This window comes from Dermacentor variabilis, chromosome 2, assembly GCF_050947875.1.
Source record: "Dermacentor variabilis isolate Ectoservices chromosome 2, ASM5094787v1, whole genome shotgun sequence".
NCBI classification, from domain to species: Eukaryota; Metazoa; Arthropoda; class Arachnida; order Ixodida; family Ixodidae; genus Dermacentor; species Dermacentor variabilis.
In genome coordinates, this window is record NC_134569.1 from 236697473 (window position 1) to 236722255 (window position 24783).

Sequence of the window (24783 nt, forward strand, 5' to 3'; positions counted from 1 at the left end):
AAACAACTGTAGTGTTGTGTTCCTGCATGCCTCCTCGTGGAACGTAAGCGGGGATGCGATCGTCTGCGTTTGTGCGCTGTCCAAAGCTGTCGGCAATCTACAAAGACAGTTTAAACGCATTACGTGTAGTGACCTTCATCTGTGCGCCATCCGCACACTACTCGTAACCGAAGTCGTAAAGGCGGCGAATTCCGTCGGCTACGTGAGACGGTCGGTTTATCGCTGTGCGCGAGAGAAGGGGGGAGCGTAGCGTCCTGACGTGCGCCGGCTTTCCAGCACATGCAAACTCTACATTTGCACTGCGTTATGGTAGCTGCATGCAGGCTGTCTTACAACACACGTGCAAATAGAAAATTCGCGGCGCTTTGCGACGAAACCTGCGTCAAGGGCGGGAGATCGTCCGTCGTCGCGGAAGTGGTTGGAGCACAGCACTGTTGTTCTTGAGGGCTTGAAATTCTTTCGCTTCACAGCAGCCTCCCACTTCGTTAAAAGCTTCTTGTCTTGTGGGAATAATGGAAGACAACATCGTCGCGGCCGCTGCTGTTCGTGCAACCGTAGGCTGCACAGAAAGCCGGCATGATCGGCCCACCACTTCAGTTGATGCTGCGCACGTTGACTACCACTCTACATACACGCAGACGCACCAACAAAGGAATGCAGGGTCGATCGAAGCAGATTACGATGGCACGCACGCAGAAACAAGCACGGTCAGGCACGGTCGCGGAGGCTGCGAAGGAACGGAACACTAGTGTTGACGTCACAATACCGCGGTTTCCGGTCTCCGCTCGCATCGTCAGCGTCAGCAGCAGCGCGCGGCATACGACGGGGGGCGGAGCTACAGCGCAATTTTAACCGACGATTACGTTGCTCCTAATTGAAAAAAACCCAAATTTTACCTACATAGTTTATAAGGTTCCCGCATCCGTATATGAGCGTCTTATTGAATTCGACAGACTCTTCACCTTCCCTTTAAGTGTATGTAAGATGTTGCCGCCTCGTAGAGGCGCTGGCTACTCATCGGTGCTGACGTCCGATAAATAAATAAACACTCTGAGACAGAGACGTAGTCAGGCGGGGGCGAGGGGGGTGGGGTGGGGGCACAGGAGACGCGTGACATCACATGACAAGAACTTTATTTGAGTCCTGAGGGACTGAGATCTTGGGGAGCCAGAACCGAAGGCTCCCGAAGATCAAGTCGGTGGCTCCGCCCACGATGGGACCGGGAGATCAAGTCCCGCCGCAATGTCGTGGACCCTCTGTATAGCCTGGAGTTGAATGTGGAGATTGCTGCTCTCGAGAGATTCCTGCCATTGTTCTTTCGTGATGGGTAGAGAAGCGTTAAGGGCTGGGCACAGCCAGAGCATGTGGTCAAAAGAGCATGAGTCATGACCACATTTGGAGCACGACTGTGAGTGTTCAGGATCTATCTTGTTAAGGGATCGAGGAGTGGGATACGAACGGGTTTGCAGGAGCCTGAGTGTGGTAGCCTGAGGTTTGTTCAATTTGGGGTGAGGGGGTGAAAATGTACTCCGCACTCAATATTTTTTTAACAATGTCGCGCCGGGTTACACCATGTGCGTCACTCGCACATGACGAAAAGAGTGGTCTCTAACATGGGTCTGCATGATTATTATAGAAGCATTATCTTAATTACTGATTCCATTTTTCTAAGGTATGCACATTGTATTTCGATGCTTCCTATCTGTAACCCAAGTCATCGTGAGACGCAGCGAGTATGCGTTAACTTTCCTGAAAAACTTGACGTCAAGAGCCAGTGCGTTGTCACCAGTGTTCATGCCATGCCAGACACACAAAAATAATTCGTGAAGAAGTCATTTGCGATGACTACCTAAGCATGCGAATAACCGAAACGCGCCGCGTACTAGGCGCGTGCTGAAGCCGGGCTCTTCTCTCACGCTTCCCTCTGGACGCGCCGCGTCATTTAGTGGCGCCGCCGCGAAGTCCAGCCATAACCAGTGGCATACACCCAGTGAGCCAAGTCTTCATCAAAGAGGTTTATCGAAGAGCGCCACATACTATGTGACGCATACCTAGTGGTACGTACGCAGATGCGCATTTTTTTTTTGTTGCGATAAAGACTTGCCTTTAAGGCATAATTCTTGATGCGTATATGTGTAGTATATGTGTGCTGTGAGGCCTGTGTTGTGTATGAATTGAAGCAGTGTTTTGTGGAATCTGTTGTCATGTATCCAGCGGTCATAGCTGGTTGTCACACTGTAGCGGAGGCCGGCTTGCAGTAGGAGACGCGAGCGTTCCGATTTTAAATCAGTACATGTCCATATTAGGTGGTATGCATCTGCTTCCATCACAGGAACGGAGCAGTATGGACACGTAGCACCCAGTGGTAAATGCGACAAGTTCCAACTTGAGATAACAGCCGGTGTAAGGGCCACCTTGGCCCGAAGCCTCCTAAGCTCAACTTCCTCCGCCCTAGTAAGGTGAAGGGGGAGGGAGCAGACACACGGTGGGATTAGAGCGCGTGTGTCCTGCCGGAGAGTTTTTACGGGCTCGCAGCGAGTTAAGGGGTTGAGGTGGGAGGGGAATAGGCGGTAGATCAGGATAAGGAGGGCAGTGTGCCTGCTGGTCAACAGCAATGTTGTGAGGGTTCGCTGAATGGCCTTGAATCCAGTGTACCTTGACGCAAGTAGCTGTCTTACTATTCATAGTGTGTATTGTCTCGCAGATTTCCATCGCCTTTCTTGAACGCCGTTTACTTGAATGAGAGCCATTCCGAATTACTTAAGGTGCCGAAACACTTAAGAATGAACACCTGTGTTTCTCAAGTGTTTTTTTTACAATTTGTCTTGTTGCCTTTACTCATCCTCAATTGCGCTAATTACAAAAAAAACATGATGGAATACCAAGTCCCCAAAAAGCGTCACTCCTACGTGCCACGGAACCAGCCACATTTTTAGACTGCACTACCTTCAGCATCGGCCCATATTTTCGTAGTTCACCAGGAAACAAGCTCGCCTGAGAATGCCAAGAATGTTATTCGGATTGAAATATAATAAAGCGGATGTCTACGAAATCATTCGCTTCACGCGAAAGGGGCAAGCAAAACTGGTGCGCGTTTCGCCTGAAGCGCGCAAGCTAGGCGCCGCCATGACCACCAGGGCCATGGCATAGTTTCTCTTTCACGCTGACACCGGAGGGGGGGGGGGCACTCATACAATGCTGCTTTTAGCCTCCGACTGAACCTTTCGTGTAGCAAGGCTGTTGCGTTTCGAAAACAAACAAAACGTTACAGCTCAGCGCGCGACACAGAAATATCTTTGTCACCCGAAACAGCGGCTTAGGTGTGCACAAAGTAACCCTGTGTTATTTCGCACTGTTTTTCATGACGCGCACGCTTCATACGAAACTAGACTGCCTCTCAGTGACGATAAGCGCGATCTCCCGCCGGCCGAAATTCGGCACCTCCAACACACCTACCTGTGGCGCACCGTCGAACTATATATGTATGTACACCCGTGAGGAGCGCCGGGCCACGGATCACATGGCTGACAGCACCGCTAGCTGCTGCTAGCTCGCACCTGCGGCGGCAAACAATGCGTCAGAGGAGTCGACAGCCGATCCGTGCCTTTTCTGGCTGCCTTGAAAAGCGGTGGCACAACGGGACTCCCGCCTCGCGGCCATCGCTCGCCCCCCGAGCGACGGCACAATGCTGGCGACGGCGCAATTTCCAGCTCCACCCCGTCAGTTCGTGCGGTGCAGGCCAGGATGCGGGCCCGCTTACTGCACGTACACTACTGCAAGCAGCTTCCGCCACCTTGCACTGCATGCGTTTGTAATGCGAACACCATATAAGATTGGACGTCCGAGAGCGTGAGGCGAGTGTGCCTGCGCTCTGGCTATGCATAACCAAGCAGGCTGCGCTTCATTTGTACCCCGGTCACACGGTGCATTTTTGATACCGATCGCACTGCGTGGATCGGGACCAATTGCGACAGAAAGTGCCCCACGCGTGAATTGGGTATTACGCAGCCTTTTATTTTATTTATTTTATTTTCTCTTTATTTTCATTTCTGCCTTTGTTTCTTTCGTTTCGTAAACTATTTTCACGTGCGAAAAACGTATTTTCATAGAAGCAGCCAAGTGCGCTCACTGCCTTTCGTATACTTAACAAATTGAGTAATGAGAAAGGCCCTATGTGAGTGCAGTACACTAACTTCTTTTCTCTCTGGGATTTGGACAGCCGAAGTGTAGGCACAGGATACCACGTCCTGTTCACATGAGCATGCCTTGTGCCATGCTTTGTTGGTTTTTTAATCTTCCGACACACACCCTTCTTAAGCTATAGGCACCAACTAGCCCAACACCGTACCCTGCTAAACTTCACTTCTTCTACGGTGTGCCCTTTCCAGTCTTATCTTCCCGGTACTCAAGATCAGGATTAAGTGCTGCTGATTGCTGCTTCGGCAATGAGCTGTACTTGGTTTATTGGTTTTTGTTTGAGGAAAAGTTTAGCGTTCTTTCTGTCTCCTCTTGTTTCTTCCGTTGGCTTTTAACCTTGCACGACACATCCTTGTTATGCTGGAAAGCATACACGCTTGAATAAAAATTCAAAATCCTTGATGTAAGCTGTTCCGAGACATAAATGATGCAGTTATATCAGCAGACTATGCAGCACCTGCTTAACAAAGGGGCCAACTGCATACTAAACAATGGTACAGCTGTTCTCTCTATAAATCACCCCTATAGACATATTTTTTTTAGACCTCGTGAACGGTGTCGTGTCTGTGAATGGGACATAGGAATAGGGCGGTTTTCTGCATTGTCGTGAGCCGCTATCCGCTATTTCACTTCATTTGATGCCGTAGTGATTAAGAAAGCACTGGAACATTATTTTTTGCTTAAACCTTGTAGGTTGAGGGAATTCTTTGAAGACGGAACAAGCCACACGTCTATTCGTCTCAAAGTGGCATCTTTAGTCGAAGTGAGGGCAACTAAAGAATAAGGGATGGCCGCACATTTTCATGGTGAATTTTTTATGTGTCAACCAACCCGATAAGTTAGTAATATGGTTATAAGCTCCAATTCCAACTGCAGATCGTAGCTGGGTGCAAAGTTTGCAGTCTCGTACGTGTTAAACTTAGGCGATTCCGCTCTTCTAATGAGGGAGGGAGAGAGAGGGAGAGATGCGAACGGCAGGGATGTTAACCATGTCAAGAGTCTGGTTGGCTACCCTACGCTGGGAAAGGGATAAGGGGAAGAGAGAGAGAGAGGGTATAGAGACGTGCACAGAGTCATTGAGTCAAAGCCACTCGTGCAAACCAGACGTTCTAAGAAAGCACAGAAGTTTCTTCACTGCCATTTGAGCCGATGATTGGTGGGGACGGTGCTCCAGTACTGTCTTTTCACTCAGAGGACGATCATCTAGTTTCCTCAATGTGTTGGACAAAGATTGTCTTTGTGCTTGAAATTGAGGAAAGTGGCACAATAAGCGGTCAATGTTCTCCTCGCATACGCAAACATCACATGCAAGACTATCAGCCATTCCAATTAGTGCTGCGTAAGCTTTTGTGAAGGCAACTCCCAGCCACAACCGACACCAAAGAGACGCTTCGCGTAGGTGCAGTGCAGCCGGGGGCCTGAGTTGCAGTGAAGGATTTAGTGTGTGCAGTCGGGTGTGCCTTGTATCCACTGTCCTTCTTTGCTTCACGCAGCGATGGTGTCAGAATGTAAACATTACGAAGGTCTATACAGGGCCCTAACCACATCTGCGAGCCAACACTGGGCGCATTCCTTGTGTGTGTGAAAGAGAGAAAGAGAAGCAGCCAAATGCGCCTATGCGACAACACCAGAAGACTATCTATCTGCCTGCGCAAATCAGCTATTGCACCAGCAATGCGGTTTGCGTGGCTGCTATGGACATCTTAGGTAAAATTATTGACTCATTTCGAGCTCGCCATATATGCGTGTTCCAGAACGTTCATTTAATAGCACCGACCAATAAAGAAAAAAAAAACATTAATATGTAGTGTTTTACGCGCCAACCATGATACGATTATGAGGCACGCCGTACAGTGGGGCACTCCGGATTAATTTTAACCACTTGGGTTTCTTCACTGAAGCGTCCAGACAATGCACGGCAAGCCAGCGTTCCTGCATTTCTGCCCAATCGAAATGCGGCCAGGAACCGAACCCTTGACTTCGTGCTTAGCAGCGCAACGTTGTAGCCGCTAATCCACCCCAGTGTGGGCCGCTAAAGAAAGCTTATCTTGCCCTAAAGAACGCCACCCAGAAGTAGGCATACCAAGTGAAAAGAAACAGAGGAGACGAGCGTTCACTTGTGCTCACAGACAGTGAAAGGAGAGGCACGCGCGACAGAAAGTGACGGCGACATCTTCGGGACCAATCTAATCCCGTGGGCGCCAGGTTGTGATTATAGTCTCCCCAAGCGCGAAACAAGCGCGCCTGCGTTTCCCCCTCGTTTGTCGTTGCAGACACGCAGCTTGTTTCTCGTCGACTTCCTTCTGTGCTTTTCTTTTTGTTCTTCTGCTTGCGTCCCGACGTGTGATTACTATATGTGCCCCACAGGCAGTCTGGGAATAATTAATGAAGATTACGTTGACCATCCACAACTGTTACCACAAGAGACATGAGAAACAAGAGTCACGACGTTGTCTATAGGAGCTCGGCCTCTATTAGGTGAATAAAATAAAACAAGATTATGAGAGAAAATGACGTGCGAAAACAAAAAGAAAATCGAACTTGAAAAATACAGTCCGGTAACCCCAAACTTTCTTACCATCTTCTAGTGAAGTAGTAACACTCTCACGTCACAAAAAAAAAATGGAGGAGGGCACTTTTCAAGTGCCTAGGAGATACCAACACGCAAGAACCAATAGTTCAAGTACCATCAAATCTCGCAGTTTATATATATGGCATTGTTACACCACGTTTAACGATAGAATGAAACTGAGACATGATCTGGAAAAAAAAACGACAAGCATAATAAAGTGATAAAAAATACGAATAAATTATTACAACAAATCTCCCGTTTGAGCTATCGCAAGATATTTTCGGCAAATAGTGACAGACGTTAGTGCCGTCCGAACAGCCTCACGCGTATTTCTTTGACGTCAAGGAGCGCGCTTATCGGGACGCAAGACGCAGCATTGTTGAGTTTGACGCTGTCAACAAAAGCAATGACGTTGTCTATGCTACTATATGACCTTTTCTGAACCCATGACATTTGCGGAGGCTGAATTTTCCTCGTGGCAACGCTTCAATCTCAAGTCAGAACCACTGGATATGATTATTAGCTTACAATTGGTTCGTATGGTTTTTAGTCTGTCAGAAACAGGCGTGGCTTACCGATACCTAGACACAAGCGCATTTCGACGTTTTTGAAGACAGCCGACCTTACAAGTGTACTTGTGTATATCAAGCGGTTCAGCTTTTGTTCGATAACTTAGCTGCAAGAGCTGTGGACGTCATGGAGATGGTGAGCTGCTCATCGAAGCCAGCGAGGTCATCAGCCACTCCATGCCGAAAGGCACATCAATCGAGAGCATGCTGGATGAACAACGTGAGCTTTGTGTGGGCATTAACAATGATGCAGCAGTCGCCGTTCGAGTAGCTTTGGAGCAAGAACTCCGCGGATCGTTCAGGTTGCTAAGGCAGCGACCAGAGCAGTACAAGCGAAGTACGGCAGAATTGTTAGGGAAACGTTCAGAGCTCCAGGTGAGTGGCTCAACCTTCTAGCGAAGGCATAGCCACCCTCACTTCAAGTTCACCTGTGTAGGCGGCCCTGGACGTGTCTTTCCACACGCCTCCCTATATCAATGCCTCCCGCTCAGAGTGTCCGCAACCATGCCTCTCAACTCTGCGTCGTACAACGTAGACCTGCCTCGCTGCGAGGCGAAGCAGCGATGCTATAGCTCGCGCAGTATTATGCGCAAGAAGTATTTTACTGCTTCGTGCCGCGCATCGGTGGGAGCAAAACATTCGCAGATGCACATGAGCAACCTCCTCACGATATCGGTGAAGTCGACGTGGTCTCTCCCTTTACATCGGCTGTCCAAGGTTTCTTGCGTAGGCGGCGCTCTCTTGTGGTGGAACAGCGGAGAAACAGGCACTCTTCCCTACTCTGCCTTTCCCCCCTCCCTACTGGCCTCGTTTACATTCTTTTACCTCGATTCTCGCTTATGATCAATATACAGAGCAAGGCGTCGGCCAATTACATTAACGAGCGCTCGAGAGACCAAGAGCGGCACTATTCATGCGCCGTAGCCTTCGCTGCAGCATCAGCCGAGAGGTAGAACATCGGCTGGCGATCTGTAGGTCGGCATAGTTCTAATCATAGAGTCTCTCACAATATTGCACAGAGGAATAACTGGCGCTGCGCCACCGTTGTGTCCATGCGAATGCTGCGATGGGGTCGCTCCGGATTGGCATCGTTCTCGAAATGCCTGGACACACTGAAGGTGCGCCTAGCTAACACCGTTCCGTCTGTCCCAATGGTTCACTTTCTACTAAAGCAGCACGTAAAGAGCAGTTCTTTTTTTAATATTACACCAAGAACATTTTTATTCAATCGCGCTGTGCTTGTACGTACATTTACGCGGAGCTTAAAAAGTACCGACGGGCCGCCAAAGTTGGAGAAGAGACAAGGTCAGCGCTCGCTTTGCGACATGTTCTCGCATGCTGTTTTTCCTCGCTTCCCTACGCGCTGCAGGTGAGCAAACTTTATTCATGCGAAAGCGTCAAATGGCCCATTGAGCGAAAGAGCTGGCGGCGTCTGCAGCGGCGAAACGGCGCCTAGAATCCCACTGGCCGCGGCGCCACGTCACGAGCGCGCCTCGACGGAGCCGAGCGGGCGAAATGGAACGCCCGCTGCCGCAGTGTCGCGCCAGGTGTTGCGCGTTGCGTCGGTAGCACCAACACCACCTAGACAAGAGAGGACCTGAGCGCTCAGCGAGTGACGTCACGGAGAAGAGGCCGGCGGCGTGCTTGTGGATACGGGTTGAATGAAGGGATCGCGCCCTTACGGGCAACGGTAACCACAGCGTAGTTATTGTATTTTTGGCATAGTTCAGCAGATGGCCCGCAGAGAACAGAGGGTGTTCCAAAATTATTTATGCGATACTATTTACGCGTTGCATTTCGGGTAAATGATGACAGGGAGAATGGCTCATATTGAAAAGTCACCGTGCTGCTCTCTTCTTCAGAGTAGCTCCTTTGCCTTGATTTAGCGTCGGCGTCAAAGAGTTTGCCGTTCATGCGACCACAAACGTTCTTCAACAAAATGTTAGCACTGCACCATAACACGTATCTCATGACAACTTCACTGGTGTGCCCTTCTTCACATTCAGGACACATGTCACATTGCATACACACATTGCATACATTACCGCAGTCCACATATTTACAAGACCGTAAACGAGTTAGTTTACCAATGGAGATACAAAGCATTCGTGCAACTATTTACAGGGAAACAGCTGCCTTATTCCGCAAAATTCTAGCTCTTCTCTTCTTTGCCTTAGCCTTGGCAGCCAATATTCCGCATTCATCTTGCGGAAACATGAACGCATGATTATTCAGCCCCGATTTGTAATTGCTGCAGCAATTGGCCACACAGAACTTATTAGGTATATCCTGGCATGAACGCAATCCACATTCCGCGGCAACGAAGGCTTGCCGGACACACAACCGCAATCGCAGCACAAGCGCAGAGACTACATGCACAGCTCACGTCCAGAGAAAAGTGCGCTCGGACGCATGTCGCAGCATGCCAGGACTTTTCTAACCCCAAAGCTATCCAAGGAGCGGCAGGGTTCCCGGAACTAATCGAATTGTTATCGCCGTCGTCGCCCGCTCGGTCTTCCGCGTCTCATGTTGAATTCCAATGGCGGAGTCGGAGTGGCCGACAGATACCGCGAGCGAGCACTCGACGTTGGCGTAGAGCAACGTCTCCAAATCCGCGAGTGGAACACAACCGGCGCCGCCGGAGCAAGGCGGAAGCGGAACTTCTGTTGCTGAGTTACCCAGGATGCCTTGCGTGCTGTCATTGTCTTCCGCTGTTTTCTCCCAGCATCGCCGTCCCTTGTCTCTGCAGCGCCGTTCACTTGTTATTTTTTTTAAAGTGCGGAATGGATATCTCGCCAAGCGTGCAGCAGCTTTTGCTTCCTCGCGAGTTGTGACCGGTGGCGCCTCCCAGCAGACAAACGTGGTAAAGCAAATACGTCACGCACAGTTCCGGTCCACTCCGCCAATTTTGGCGGAGTATGCTTTTCTGCTCCACGGAGTGACTCCCGCTCTGAATCGACTACGACTCTCTCAGTGGAACACTTTGCATCCGCCCTCACTATGTCATTGGAACAAACTTGCTCCGAAACGAGCAGGAAAACTTGCTCAGACTCCGCTATTGGAATTCAACATCATTTTCCACACAGGTGCGCCGCTCGTAGCTTCGTATCACGCTGCACGGAACTTCTATGTGGGCCTCTTTTGCGTCACGTAGCTCAAGGCGAGACGGTACAGCCAGAAGGCCTTAAGTTCTCTAGAAGGTGTTGGTAGCACGCGGCGTTGGCACCGCAGGCTGCTTCTTGGCTCGGGCAGCAGGCACCGCTATGGCAAATAAATTGCAGCGAGAAACTAGACGGACCGCTCAACGTAGTTAAATTGGACAATAACGCTTTCGCATTCACAACTCATAGGAAGTGCTTAGGTGTCCTCGGATTTTTTGGATGACGTAATAGGAGTAATGAAAACCTTTTAGGAAGATTTTATTTCGATAAAGCTTCTATCTCTTGTAAGAGTTGAGGAGGACGTCGGGTTGGAAGCTTGGGAGGTTTATTTACATTATTTACAGTGAGAGTCAATTAACAGTCTTAAAGTCATTACGGGCCGGCAGCAACTCGGACGCTGCGGCCCGCGGCAAGGAGCTCGAAAGAGATGAACCAAGGGATGCTCTAGGAATCCTCTCCCGCTGCTCCCGGTCTGCGTCTTTTAAGCCCTTCGGTGTCTCGAAGACACGTCACGTTCGGCCAATGGGAGAGCCCGCTCAGATGACGCCATCTTCGGCCAATCGGCGAGGGCTTACTTCTCCCTGCGTTCTTGCCTTGCTGACTTGCAATCATCATCATCATCATCATCATCAGCCTGGTTACGCCCACTGCAGGGCAAAGGCCTCTCCCATACTTCTCCAACAACCCCGGTCATGTACTAATTGTGGCCATGCCGTGCCTGCAAACTTCTTAATCTCATCCGCCCACCTAACTTTCTGCCGCCCCCTGCTACGCTTCCCTTCCCTTGGGATCCAGTTCGTTGCCCTTAATGACCATCGGTTATCTTCCCTCCTCATTACATGTCCTGCCCATGCCCATTTATTTTTCTTGATTTCAACTAAGATGTCACTAACTCGCGTTTGTTCCCTCACCCAATCTGCTCTTGTCTTATCCCTTAACGTTACACCTATCATTCTTCTTTCCATAGCTCGTTGCGTCGTCCTCAATTTGAGTAGAACCCTTTTCGTAAGCCTCCAGGTTTCTGCCCCGTAGGTGAGTACTGGTAAGACACAGCTATTATATACTTTTCTCTTGAGGGATAATGGCAACCTGCTGTTCATGATCTGAGAATGCCTGCCAAACGCACCCCAGCCAATTCTTATTCTTTTGATTATTTTCGTCTCATGATCCGGATCCGCCGTCACTACCTGCCCTAAGTAGATGTATTCCCTTACGACTTCCAGTGCCTCGGTGCCTATAGTAAATTGCTGTTCTCTTCCGAGACTGTTAAGCATTACTTTAGTTTTCTGCAGATTAATTTTTAAACCCACTCTTCTGCTTTGCCTCTCCAGGTCAGTGAGCATGCATTGCAATTGGTCCCCTGAGTTACTAAGCAAGGCAATATCATCAGCGAATCGCAAGTTACTAAGGTTACTCCATTAACGTTTATCCCCAATTCTTCCCAATTCAGGTCTCTGAATACCTCCTGTAAACACGCTGTGAATAGCATTGGAGATATCGTATATCCCTGCCTGACGCCTTTATTGGGATTTTGTTGCTTGCTTTATGGAGAACTACGGTGGCTGTGGAGCCGCTATAGATATCTTTCAGTATTTTTACATACGGCTCGTCTACACCCTGATCCCGTAATGCCTCCATGACTGCTGAGGTTTCGACATAATCAAACGCTTTCTCGTAATCAATGAAAGCTATATATAAGGGTTGGTTATATTCCGCACATTTCTCTATCACCTGATTGATAGTGTGAATATGATCTATTGTTGAGTAGCCTTAGCGGAATCCTGCCTGGATTCCGATGCCTGGACTTGCAATGCGCCGTCACAATAGGCGGGTGGAGGCGAGGCTGCCAGGCCTTCGCGGTGCAATACAGCCGTCTTGCTTCGGGACCCACTTTACCCGCAACAGTTCCAGGCTCTCGCTTCTCTTTCGAGAAGAATCAAGCAGTGAATAACTCCACCTGCGGCACACGAAGTGGGAGCCGCCAACTTGTTTGCACGTGCCGCGCCTCAGGAATGTGGTATCCGTGCTTCTGCGCTCTGTTAATTAGCTGTGGTGCGATTCGATGTGGTCTGGTGAACTCGAAGTAGGCACAGGAAACGGTCCCGTATCTAACACTGTGCAGTCATGAGCGCGCTGGAGCAAGCCACATTTTGAGACAAAGCCTCGCACATCCACATTCCATAGCGGACAGAGCGCCTGTTCGGGAACTCGCATAAACGGTGGCGCTGGGTAATACTGTAAGATACTCAACGATCGGAATCCTTGCGGGGCACTGTGACTTTTTATTTATTTATAAAATTCCATAGCATAGCACTATGGAATTCAAGCGACGGACGCCGACGGCACCAGCGGGAAACGACTAGGGGAGTCAGCCCACCCTGCTGAAAAACCCATATGCCCCATTACTCCCATATCCAATAATCCGATATGAACCAATAGTATCCCGTAGAAAAAGCCTTTTTCTTCGTAGGCCATGCATTATCGGATATAACGAATTATGGGGAATACGTTTCTTTTTTCTCAGTAGGGCACGATGTTCTACCATCGCTGTAAATGTTTTGGGGTACCCTCGAGCACGACCGATGGCGAGGCTGCAACGACAGACCCTCGGGTGATGTCACCAAGGTGACTCAAAACTGTCGTCTGCTGAGCTCTGCGCGCAACCGCCGCACTTTGCTCGTTTTTCAAGCAATTTCAAGGCTAGCACGTATAGCTGGGCGCTTTGAAATCGCCGTTTCTTTGAACATTGCTTGAACAAGGAATAACTTGAAATGCCCTATTACTGCAATATCCTACGGCTGCTGTAGGTTCTCAGCATAAATAAGTAAATAAAAAATAAATGTCTTGCACTAAAATGTGAACATTGCCCTAAAATGTGCTACAAAGAAATGATCAATGCTGCACGCCGACCGCGTCGCAATGTGGGACTTGCGCGCTCTCGGGTTGTAAGCATTCAAGACAATTCAATTCTCCAACAACTCCCGTCAAGTTGAGCACAACCATTTTCCTTCCTCAGTTCAGTTTATTACCTCAAATGTCCCCCGTAGATGCATTAGATAAGGGGTGGATTTTTGTAAAACAGAAAAAAAAACATCTTGAGAAATAATCATTCAACAAAATGGTCTTTTACAAGTTCTACATAAAGATGGACAAGTGGTAGTAGCGATGACGGGGAGAAGGTCGTTCTATGTGGCGGTTCGGAAAAGGAGGCAGTGAAAGCGGTTGCCTCAAACGTGTCGGCGAATGGCACCAGTAAATCTAACAGTGACACCACAAGATTTCCGAGTATACACCATCCAAGCTTTATAACAGTAGAAAGTGTAAAGCACTTCTATTTTCGCTATAGCGCATCACTTTTCTGCGGACGTAATCGCGGTGACATGTTTCTATTCACGGTATATACCTTATGGTATCGCGGCCAGCCACGAACTACCCAATTGCATCGTGCTTCGAATGCCACATAAGATCCCCAAGAAGCATAGTCCATTCCACTTTCCCACCCGCCATGGCCAACACGTAACGGTGCACTTATCGAAAAATATGTATTTACTTCAGTGATAGCGGTAATCTTTATGTCACCATCATTATTTTATTCTAAGCTTTTTGCATTATTCTGTCCTCGTTACTTTCGCAGATTTCACGGCTTTCTGTCTATATTTTTGCGCTGTATTTGCCTTCTGTTTTTCTAAATGTCAACTGTTCATTTTCATGATTGTTCTCTAACAAGAATTGAAATTTGGGCAAGTTTGTGTGTAGCACTTGTCCAGTAGTTCTCCCTTTTGTCGTCGTCCTTCTTGCGCAATTAAGGCAATCATGGAAACTGTTCTCTTACATTCATAGCGATTTTTTCGTTTCTATTATGTGTCAATGTTCAGGACTTTTGGTTTGTGCGTTTGAACCTGCATCTTTTCGCTCTTTCATTACTGGCCTTCTCTGACAGTTTTCCTTGACTTCATTTCCTTGTTACGCGTACCCGTGCGTCAGTATGGAGACGTTTGCTTTGTTCCTTGGAACAATAAATAGGCAAAGGAATAATTATACTCTTACGGAAGGATAAAAGAAGAGAATGGAAGAAGATCGCGAGACGCTGGCTGCTGCGTGTTGTTGATGTCCATCTTGACCACATTGACTCTGCATGTATATATATTGTAAATACAGTCTGTCAATATTCCCAGCATCCCCGTGACATATTGGTGGAGGTGCAGGGTACCACGGCTACAAACGGAGCTCCGCAGTGAACGTCGCATCACCATCCTCACCATGAATGATGGTGAGCAAGCGGGATCAACGTCGTTGCCGCCTCCAAAGTCACCGTCGCCAGCTACGTCACTGTCCCCTTTGGTTGTGGTTGTGCAACCCAAGGATCCTGGAAGTTTCTGCGGGACCGATGGCGACGACGTTGAAGAGTGGGTGGCTATGTACGAACGCGTGAGTGGAATCAGCAGGTGGGACTCTACGCTTATGGTAGCTAACCTGTTGTTCTACCTAAAAGGCACGACAAAGGTGTGGTATAAAACCATGAAGAGGAACTAACCAGCTGGGACCAATGCAAAGAGAAGTTAACAGTGTTGTTTGGCAAACCAGCCGGCTGTAAAATTGCCGCAAAGGAGAAACTGGCCTCCCGTGCCCAATCTCCCACGGAGTACTATGTCTCGTACATCCAGGACGTGCTCGCACTCTGTCGTAAAGCCGATCACGACATGACAGAAGCTGAGAAGGTAGGGCATGTGCTCAAGAGAATTGCTGACGACGCCTTTAATCTATTAATGTGCAAAAGCTGCTCTACAGTTGATGCGATCATTAATGAGTGCCGACAATTCGAGCAGGCCAAAAGCCGACGCGTCTTGCAACCATTCACCAGAGTTCCCAATACTGCCGCAACGTCGACGTGTGAAGATCAACCCGCACAGCACCATGCGTGACCATCAGAGGACGCGGCGCGAATCGTTCGACGTGAACTGGATGCGAGGGCGCCCGCAGCTTTCTGTTCGCGTAGCCCTGATGTTATCGCTTTTTCAGTTCCCCTCGTAATGTACAAGCCATCGTTCGCCAGGAACTTGAAAACATTGGACATTAGTCTACATTCTGTCTGTGCTTTCGCCAATCGCCGAGCTAACGGACGCCCTTCTACTATTTTCACTCCACCCCGACGTTTCTCTCCGCGTTATCGCAACCCGACTGAGTGGAGAACTGCGGACGACCAGCCGATATGTTTCACCTGTCGCCGCATTGGTCATGTCGCCCGATACTGCCGCAACTCGTGGGCCTCAACATCTCGCACGCCGACCAACCTGAGCCGTTTTGATGGAAATGCCCGCAATTTTTCGCCCACCGCCGAGTCTAACAGCGCCGACAACTCTGCTAGGAACACGTGGTACAGTCGCTCATCATCGCCGCGCGGACACCAGTCTCGTTCATCGCAAACACGTCGTCTTTCGTCCCCTGTGGCTTTCGGCCGCACCCCTTCAGAAAACTAAGAAATGCAGCCCTCGGAGGTGGTGCTGCATTGTTTACTACTGCACGAAATTCTGTGTCTGTGCCTACAAAGAGAAGTGTAATTGATGTTAAAATAGACGGCGTACCTGTCCAAGCACTCGTCGACACTGGAGCTCACGTATCTGTGATGAGTGCTAACCTACGCAGACGTTTAAAGAAGGTCCTCACGCCAGCAGCTGCCCGAGTGCTTCGTGTGGCCGAAGGCGGCGTGGTGGTTGCTCTTGGAATGTGTACTGCGCGTTTAAGTAAAGCCGGCCGCCCTACTTCTGTTCTTTTTTCTGTGATCGACAAGTGCCCTCACGACGTTATCCTTGGATTGGACTTTTCATCCCATCATTCCGCTCTCATCGACTGCGCAACCGGCGTTCCTCAGTTGGAAGTGCCTCAAGTCGCCGATGCTCCGAGCACCGCTCCACTGCACTTGTGTTCGCTTCAAGATGCGCGTCTGTCACCCGAGGCTGTCACTAACGTCACTTTGACCGCGCAGCCAGAGGTTCCTGGCGGTGAATATGTGCTTCGCCCCATCATCGATGTGCTTTGAACCGGAACGTTGCTGGTGGTGCTGGTGGTGGTGGATTGTAGCAACAGGCAGGTTTAGCCTGGCAATCAAGGCCGGCTCTTCCGCATGCGCTGGTCACTTTTAATGATAATGACGTCGTTCTTCCGCTTCTGAATTTCAGCCTGTGCCTTCAAGTGCTTCCGGCCGGAATGTTCTTGGCCAGCGTTTCTAGTACTTGCGAATTTGACATGGAGAGTCTGAATGCCGATTGTGGTTTATTAGCGCCAATTGCAGCTCACAGCTCTGGTTCCTTAACGGATGACTTCGTGAAAATGATAGCACCTGACTCTGGACAGGCCACGGACATACGTCTCCTGCTCGAATCGTACAGTGACATCTTTTATTTCAGCGACAAGGCCTCTACGCCAAACATCTGTTGTTCACCACCGTATAAACACTGGAAACACGAATCATATTCGTCGACGTCCCTATCGTGTATCACATGCTGAACGTAGAGTCATCGAATCAGAAGTGGAGAAAATACTCAAAAAAGGGGTTATCGAACCACCAGGCAGCCCTTGGGCTCCTCGTCGTCTCGTCTAAATATTTCTCGTCCATCGATCTTCGATCCTGTTACTGGCAGATTTCAGTTGACGAAATGGACCGTGAGAAGACGGCCTTCATCACGCCTGATGGTTTATATCAGTTCTAAGTGATGCACTTTGGCCTATGCAATGCTCCTGCGACATTTGAACGTATGATGGACCCTCTTTTGCGAGGCTACAAATGGACAACCTGTATTTGTTATCTTGACGATGTCATTGTTTTTTCTCCCACGTTCGGCAGCCACTTTACCCGACTTCCAGCCTAGCGTACTTACATGACATGGCACGTTGTACTGCATTGATTACCGATTGACATCAGTATTTGATAACCCTTCACAGTTATCGTGATCTCATTTTGCTCGCTATGCTGGCGTCCCTGCCACGATATACATCGGCGCATTCGTTTAGTTATTCTTTGTTTTGCATTTTCAGTTCTTTTTTTAAGCCACAGTCCTAGCAAACTGCCAAATTTCAAGGGCTTATATTGAGAAAGAAAACATTTGCGACATGGCACCACCAACCATCTGTTGCCATAATTTACTGAATTATCTTCCAAACCGCAATGCGTTATACTTCGGCCACTGCGTTCGCTGGAAAACAAATTTCCTGTGGAACCCTGAACTTGTCAGCTCGCCACAGAGGGTAAGAAAACAATGCCTACGGTTGGCAATATTAAAGTCCGCTTTACAGGCAGTAATACAGAAAACCTATGTCATTCTGCGTCTAACTAGTTCGAGCTTTAGCCCTCTATGATAGTTGTCTCCATCTCATCAGCGCTTCGGTAAGCCTAGATTACACTGTCTAATACACATATCAGGGACTTAGTTCTTACCAGAAAATGTGAAGATTATAAGATGTTTCGAGGATGTCCGAAAACAACTATAGAACTGCTCATACACTGAGCTGCGTACTAGACATACTCGTCGCGCGCTTGATGACGTTACTGTTCGCCGCGTGAAAGTCGGCCGACTTCTTTTTATTTCTCGTCCAGTCCTTTAGAAGAAAAATATAACTCGTGTCCTCAAGAGACCCCCTGACATTACAATGCACATTGTCTCGAACCCTTTGCAAGATTAGCTCGGAAGCGATTGCGTAAAAGTGCATCCCGTATGCCACATGCGGAACTGTTATGCAAGTATATTTTGCCCGCCGTGGTGGCGTAGTGACTTTGGTGTTGCGCTGCTAAGCCACAGGTTGCGGGATCGAATCCCGGCCGCGGCGGCCGCATTTCGAAGGCGGCGGAGTGAAAAAAAAAGCACCAGTGTACCGTGCATTGGATGCACGTTAAATAACCCCAGGTGGTCAAAACAAAATCGGAGTTCCTCACTACGGCGTGCCTCATAATCGTATCATGGTTTTCGCACGTAAAACTCCAGAATGTCTTAAAGTACATTTTTAGCATATTGTCAAGTTTTAGTGACGGTGCAGAACACAGTATCAGAAACTGTGACTAACGAGAGTAATACAATTGGGCGAACCTGCGCCCAGAAAAAAAAAAAAGGCAGCGGTCAAGCACGATAGCGGCCAGCTCAGTGGGCGATCGTTGAAATCTGGTCTGCGAGTCAAGCGCCTCGGCCTTCGTACATGACTCGTCGAAGGCTTCAGGGTAATCATTGGTCTCCTGGAAAGTACTACACAATTCGTGTTGCGCATACAATCTGATTACACAAGGTTCGGCGAGAACTTACACAACAGATAGCATCAACGATAAGATTCCAGCAATTTCCAAATCATGCAGGCGCGTCTTGCGCCGAGCGATAACTGTAAGTTGTTAGCGGCTGAAATGCAGTCCCCGAGCAAAGGACAAACGTGCGCATGCATCAATATTCCAGCTGCCAGGTTCCTTTAACATCGACACTAGTTTGATCGAGACCATTGTGTCCTCACAGACGACGGGCAGCAGCTGTAATGTGCGTTTCGAATACCGCCACTTGACATAATGATGACGAAAAAGATAAAAATCCACGATGTAGCATCAATAGGACAATCTATTACCCGGCGAATTACCCCCCATCTTTTTCCTTTAGGCAAGAAAAAGCTGTTTTCGCAAGAAACCCGAAGGGAGTGTTAACTTATCCCCGTACATGGAAATGCTGTTTTCAGCGCATAACCGTGCCTTTTCAACAAAAATTCAGTGTTAAGGTTCGTGACTTACCATTGAGCAAAAATAAAATAACAGGAATCTCGACATGAAAAGCGTTACCGACTTCCCACTTCTCACTCCAGTATCGAATAATACTACGTTGCTCATTTATTTCTGTATTCTAATTGTAAAAATAAAAAAAAACACATCGATGGTCTGGGTGGTTTTAGTATGGCGTGCGAATAATAGTCTTGGAGACAGAATCGAATATAAATCGAATTTTGCCAAAAGCGAATGAAATGGAATACTGAAGACTTTTCGATTAGGTTGCGAACAAAGTACAGCCTTCTCGATCATCGTCAATATCAAACAATTTTCACAACCAACTTTTCACAACATTGGAAAGTTTGTCTTACACTGCATATTATAAAATGTCGTTTACTAATTGCACGAAAAAAAAAACGAACAACAAACTCGTTTGTTCGCAAGCTTTGGGTTCTTCGGAGCGCACGTCGCCATACTTTCTCGTACAAAGTGTACAAAGATAACCTTGCCAGCCAAATAAGATCTGCGTATACCTTCGCGACCAAACCGGAAATGTGCAGCGGCAATGGCGAAGCAAGAAAATAAAACAAACGTATGTTTCGGTAAAACGTACGCTAAGATTTACTTTGATGAGCAGACACAGGTGCCGCACGTATAAATAGCGCCAAACAATACCGACTTCCGAATGCCACGTCCCAAACATTTTATTGCGAGCGATCGTGTTTAGCCAGGAAAACTTTGGAATTCAGAGTGACCCACCGGTAACACGTTACCCCCACTGTGGATGGCATGAAAGTTGTATTTATGCTTCAATTTCATTTCTGATCGTGTACAGTCAACGACGAGAAGAATTCGAAAATTCTTGGCTATTCCAATCGAGTTGCAAATGGCATAGTGGCTATTCGATTCGTTATTCGAAAGTTTAGAATATTCGCACACCTCTTGCTTTGAGTAAATGTGCCAGTAATAATATTTTTCGAGGCAACGTTGTCTGCGAGAAAGGCGATGGAGGCGGGAAGGCCACTACTAGTTGTCGAAATAAGCGACTCAAATGTGGATTGTGCGACGCAAGCCAGTACCGGTTTGAAACGATGGACACTGGCGGATGGAGGGAAGCAACTGTTATCGTTTCAAAACTCGGTTGGTGGCAAAAAAAAAAATATGAAATGCGCATCTATGATTAACAGGAGCATACGAGCAGTTATACATAGGCTTGCATGTTTTGAACACAAGAAATTATCGGATAAGAGTGTTATGATGCGTGGCAGTCTTTCTTTAATAAGGTCACCCTTAGTTGCCGTCTCGGTTTACCACCCGAAATTCAACGCATCGGTACTAGCATCCTGAACTGGCTCAGACTGGTGGCTCACGCTTACGCGTGGTTATGCGCACTTTATACGACGCATTGAGCCTCCAGAGTGCGAGGCATGCCACGCGCCCGAATCTGAACATAATGCTCGGAATAATTTCAACACTTCCCAGACGCCAACTGTTATTCTTTCACGCCTCTCGACAGACCAATGTATTGTCAGAGATAGTTACACCGAGATTATAAATATAGTTTTCAGGCCGTACAGGTCTCAATCTTTTGCGACGACGACCGCTGTTCAGACGCTAGGCTTTGAGCAGAACTGTACGCTATGTGGTCCGCCTATCACCTCCCACATTCAGCGTTAATCATCCAGAGCTCCTTATTTCTGTTCCGCTTCACCAGGACAGAATAGCTGAAGCTACAGAGGAATGCAAGCCAGACCGAACTTTTCGCCCTTGCTGTCGTCAAACCTTATCTCTGCTGCCTATCTCTTCTCACCGACGGCACGCGTTACATACGTACGGGTCACTGCCGCAGCCCGTGCTCCACTCCTGGAGAGCAGCAGCCCGGCAGATCGTCCATCATTCGTCCGGCCCAGTCGGCGAACGCCTAGCGGGGGCAGCTCCGCTCAACCTGCGCAGCCATGACACAACAGGCATCCGCGCTGTTTCATCAAACTCGTCGCCAGGCGCGCGCAGCATCTGCCAGAGAGCGCGGACGGCCGCTCTTCAATCAGCGGCAGTTGCAGCGAGCGCAGTACGCGCCGCCGATCGAGGAAGAGAGAAAAAGAGCGACTGGCGGCTGCAACGCTCCGCCGAGACTGGACCGGCGACAACCCACTTGCTAAACTGTATCGATCGCACGTGCAAAGAAGTTATATTTCTTTATTTTCCCTTTTTTTTTTAGAAACGCACACAGCAGTGTAAAATTATTAGATGATAATATCGAAAGAGTGGAACATTGCGGAAAAATGAGAACATTTAGTTTGCTTAATACAGACTGGACAGATTGGAGGCGATCACTTTATGTAATCGACACGCCGGCTTAAACCGAGCAAGAAAGGAACGTCCCAAGTCTACGCAGGAGTTAGAACGTTCTACGGAAGCACATTGTACTCTCGACAAGTACGGAATTATGCTTCGTGAGTCTCCTTGAGTCACGGAGCATGAGGCGGCCAATCGCGCTACCCGACTCAACATTCTTCTAAAAAACGTAACTGCGGATAACTGCTTCATTGGCTATATCTTACCAACTTTCCACTCCAGGGAAAACACGGGGAAGGCGGGATGTGGCTAGTTGATATTCCATGCTGAAGTGACTAGCGCAAGAGCGGACACGGGACACTGAAAAGTCGACAGAAACAAGGGCAAACTTCCAAGTGGTGTTTATTACAAAAAAGAATGTAGATGTAATGTATGTGGAAGATCGCTTTAAGCTGTGGCGCGAGCATGGTACGTGCGCTCTTCTTTATTTGTGATGACCGTGTGCACGATTGTGACTGATTATGATCAAGTGCGCGACAGTATACATACATACGTTTTTGAAATAAACACCAGTTGGAAGTTTACGCTTGTCCTTGCCGCCTATTTAGTGTCCCGTGTCCACTTTTCCGCTAGTCACTTCAGAAGGCGGGAGACGGACATTCCAGGCGATGAGCAAAACGACAACAAGGTGCAAGCCGGAGCCTTTACACTCAGCATTCAGTAATGACCGACGTCCCCAGCAACGGTAATGGACCCTTCCGTTCATACAACGCTGCTGGCCATTTCGCGATGATCATCGCACAAATAATGGAAAGCCATGAAGAGCTGCCACTTGCAAAAAAAAATGAAGGAAATTATAAGCAAGTGGATTACTTCGACCGAATGCGGGAAGCCACCGTCGCGTCTCCTTGGCGAAAGTTTCAGAGAAATTGCTGCAATTCGGTCACTGACATCGGAAAGCGGACTTGCGTTGGCATTTTCTGCAGAAATATCAAACGCTCACACAAATGTTTATGTGAGTGTTTGCGAAGGCGCGTGTACGAACGTGTCAACAGCACTGCCAAGCAAGCACCAATTTCTGTCGCTTTAAATCGGCGATTATATTTTTAAAAAGTTGAGCTCTTGAGTCATCCCAGGCTCGAATCACTTTTCGCGTGGTATGCAACCACTTTTATTGTGCGTCTTGGGACATTCCACACGATACCACCTTATCTCGGGCCTTCTGCTATGCCTTTTCATTTAGATAAATCTTCACAATGAGAACTGCTTTCTCGGGAGGCACGCGCCCCAAATGCGTGTACTACATGCGAGTAGAGATGCGGTGTACGGAGTACAGGCCAACAATCCAAATGTGCCTGGAGTGCATGCAAGAGGGACACCGCTCGGACGTTTGTACGAACCCCAAGAACATATGCCGTAGCTGCGCACTCGAAAATCCACCCCCACAAGGACACGAAAGTGAAGTGCGCCGTGTGCAGGGCGGCGGGGCACGAGACGCGTCGGTGCCCGAACAAGCTGATTGCCGCCAAGCGCGTGAAGACGACTCGCCAGTCTCGTTCGCGGGAGCGGTCGGGACAGAGCACCAAAAAGGCACCGGGGCGCTGGTTCCAGTCGACGGAAGAGGAGGGCTTCTACCGGCGCCGATCGAGGTCCAGATCTCCACACGGAAGCAGAGCGAAGAGCAGTACCCCCTCGAGGGACCCCTCCGGCTCCAGGGCTTCGCAGCGGTCGAATTCGCCACTGCCTAAAAACAGCAGGTGAGCTGGACGAGGGTTGTTTCTCCCACTGCTCCAAAACAGAATAATGATGAAGATGATAAACGTATTCAGAAATTGGAAAAGGAAAATGCGCGACGAAGAGAACAGCTCTCAGAAGAACAACACAAACGACAATCAATTGAGAAACAAATGTCAGAGTTAGAGGCGCGCTTCAATAGCACAATACAACAGCTGGAAACGCCGCGTCAGTCTGAAGAAATAGCCAAAACGAAAGCGGCGGCAGATATATAACCTCTGTCTCCGCGCAGATCCAGACAATGATCGCGGAAGACTTGAAAATATTTATGCATGAAATGATTAGGTTAGTTACCCAAAGGTTCACGGAATTTCAAAAACTACGCACGAAAGACTTCGAGAAACACAAGGTATTCGTGGCGGAGCAGCTTAAGGCAGTCTCGAAGGCTGTTCCCACCAAAAAACGCGCAATTGCGATAGGAGCGGGTTCAGGAAAAGCTAAAATAAGCCACTGCGTAACAGAATCCGACGGCTCGGACACGGAAACGTCACGGGCTTAAAATAGGAGTGGGCAACATGGCTAATCACTCTAAGAAATTACAACGAATACAAAATTCAGAACAACTACAGATATGGCAATGTAACTGCCGCTCCTTCTCCAGGAAAGCGGCAGTGTTCCACCAGTTTATCAAAAACTCCGGAATCGCTCCGGACGTGATATGTCTGCAGGAGATCGGAGCCAAGCCGGCCAAACTGCAGGGATACTACGCTCTGAGCGATCCTCAAAATTCGAAGGTCGCCACGCTGGTGAGCAAGTCGATAAACGCTCAATTATTAACACTTCCGCAAACTGAGGGAGAGACTAATTCCACAGTTATCAGTGTGATGCCAAAGAAACGAAGTAAGGCACATACACTAATCACAAATCTGTACAGTCCTCCCAAAAGCAAAGGGGACGACCTACCCCACATTCTCTCAGCAACAAAAGAGTTAGTGGGCACCAGGTATAAGGCGGTGATACTGGGTGACTTTAATGCACCACACATACTATACGCGAAAACGTCGCCCAAAGGGTTCTTACTCGAGCGCACCGCAACGGCCTTGGGCTTACGGGCAATCAATCAGATCGGCAAACCGACGGGCACGGGTAACAGCGTCAGCAGAGACACGGCGCCCGACCGTGCCTTTACAATTAACATCAGAGACGCACAATGGGTTTCCTTTGAGGAAAACCTGCACTGTAAACGGAAATAATTCCCAGGTGGGAGTATAATGCTTGTCCTCTAGCGACCCCCCGGTCGGAGTTTATTATGCTCCATATGATCGGAGTAGAATTTTTACTCCGTGCGAGCGGAATTTTTGCATGGAATTATGAAATTCTTTTTCCTGTCTTATTTTTTTTTATTTTTTATTTTTTGCTTTGCAATGGATGGAGTTTTTTCGAGGTGGAACAAGTGTATAAAAAGAGGCATCGCGTGAGTTTGCGCGAACATATTTACATGCAGCGGCTGCTGGTCAAATTTCGATA

At 48.5% G+C, this 24783-nt stretch overlaps 1 protein-coding gene across 10 annotated transcripts in view; it reads right to left on the minus strand.

Moving 5' to 3' along the window:
- The window catches only part of LOC142573162 (glycoprotein-N-acetylgalactosamine 3-beta-galactosyltransferase 1-like), a 208954-nt gene that overhangs the window by 17993 nt on the left and 166178 nt on the right, over positions 1-24783 (minus strand). For 4 of the 10 annotated variants that reach the window (XM_075682723.1, XM_075682725.1, XM_075682722.1 and 1 more), the window contains one exon: positions 21062-21172. The exons of the other annotated variants lie outside the window; for them this stretch is intronic. The gene's annotated coding sequence lies outside the window, so the exon portion shown is untranslated. The remainder of the gene's footprint in view (positions 1-21061; positions 21173-24783) is intronic. 10 annotated transcript variants of the gene reach the window in all.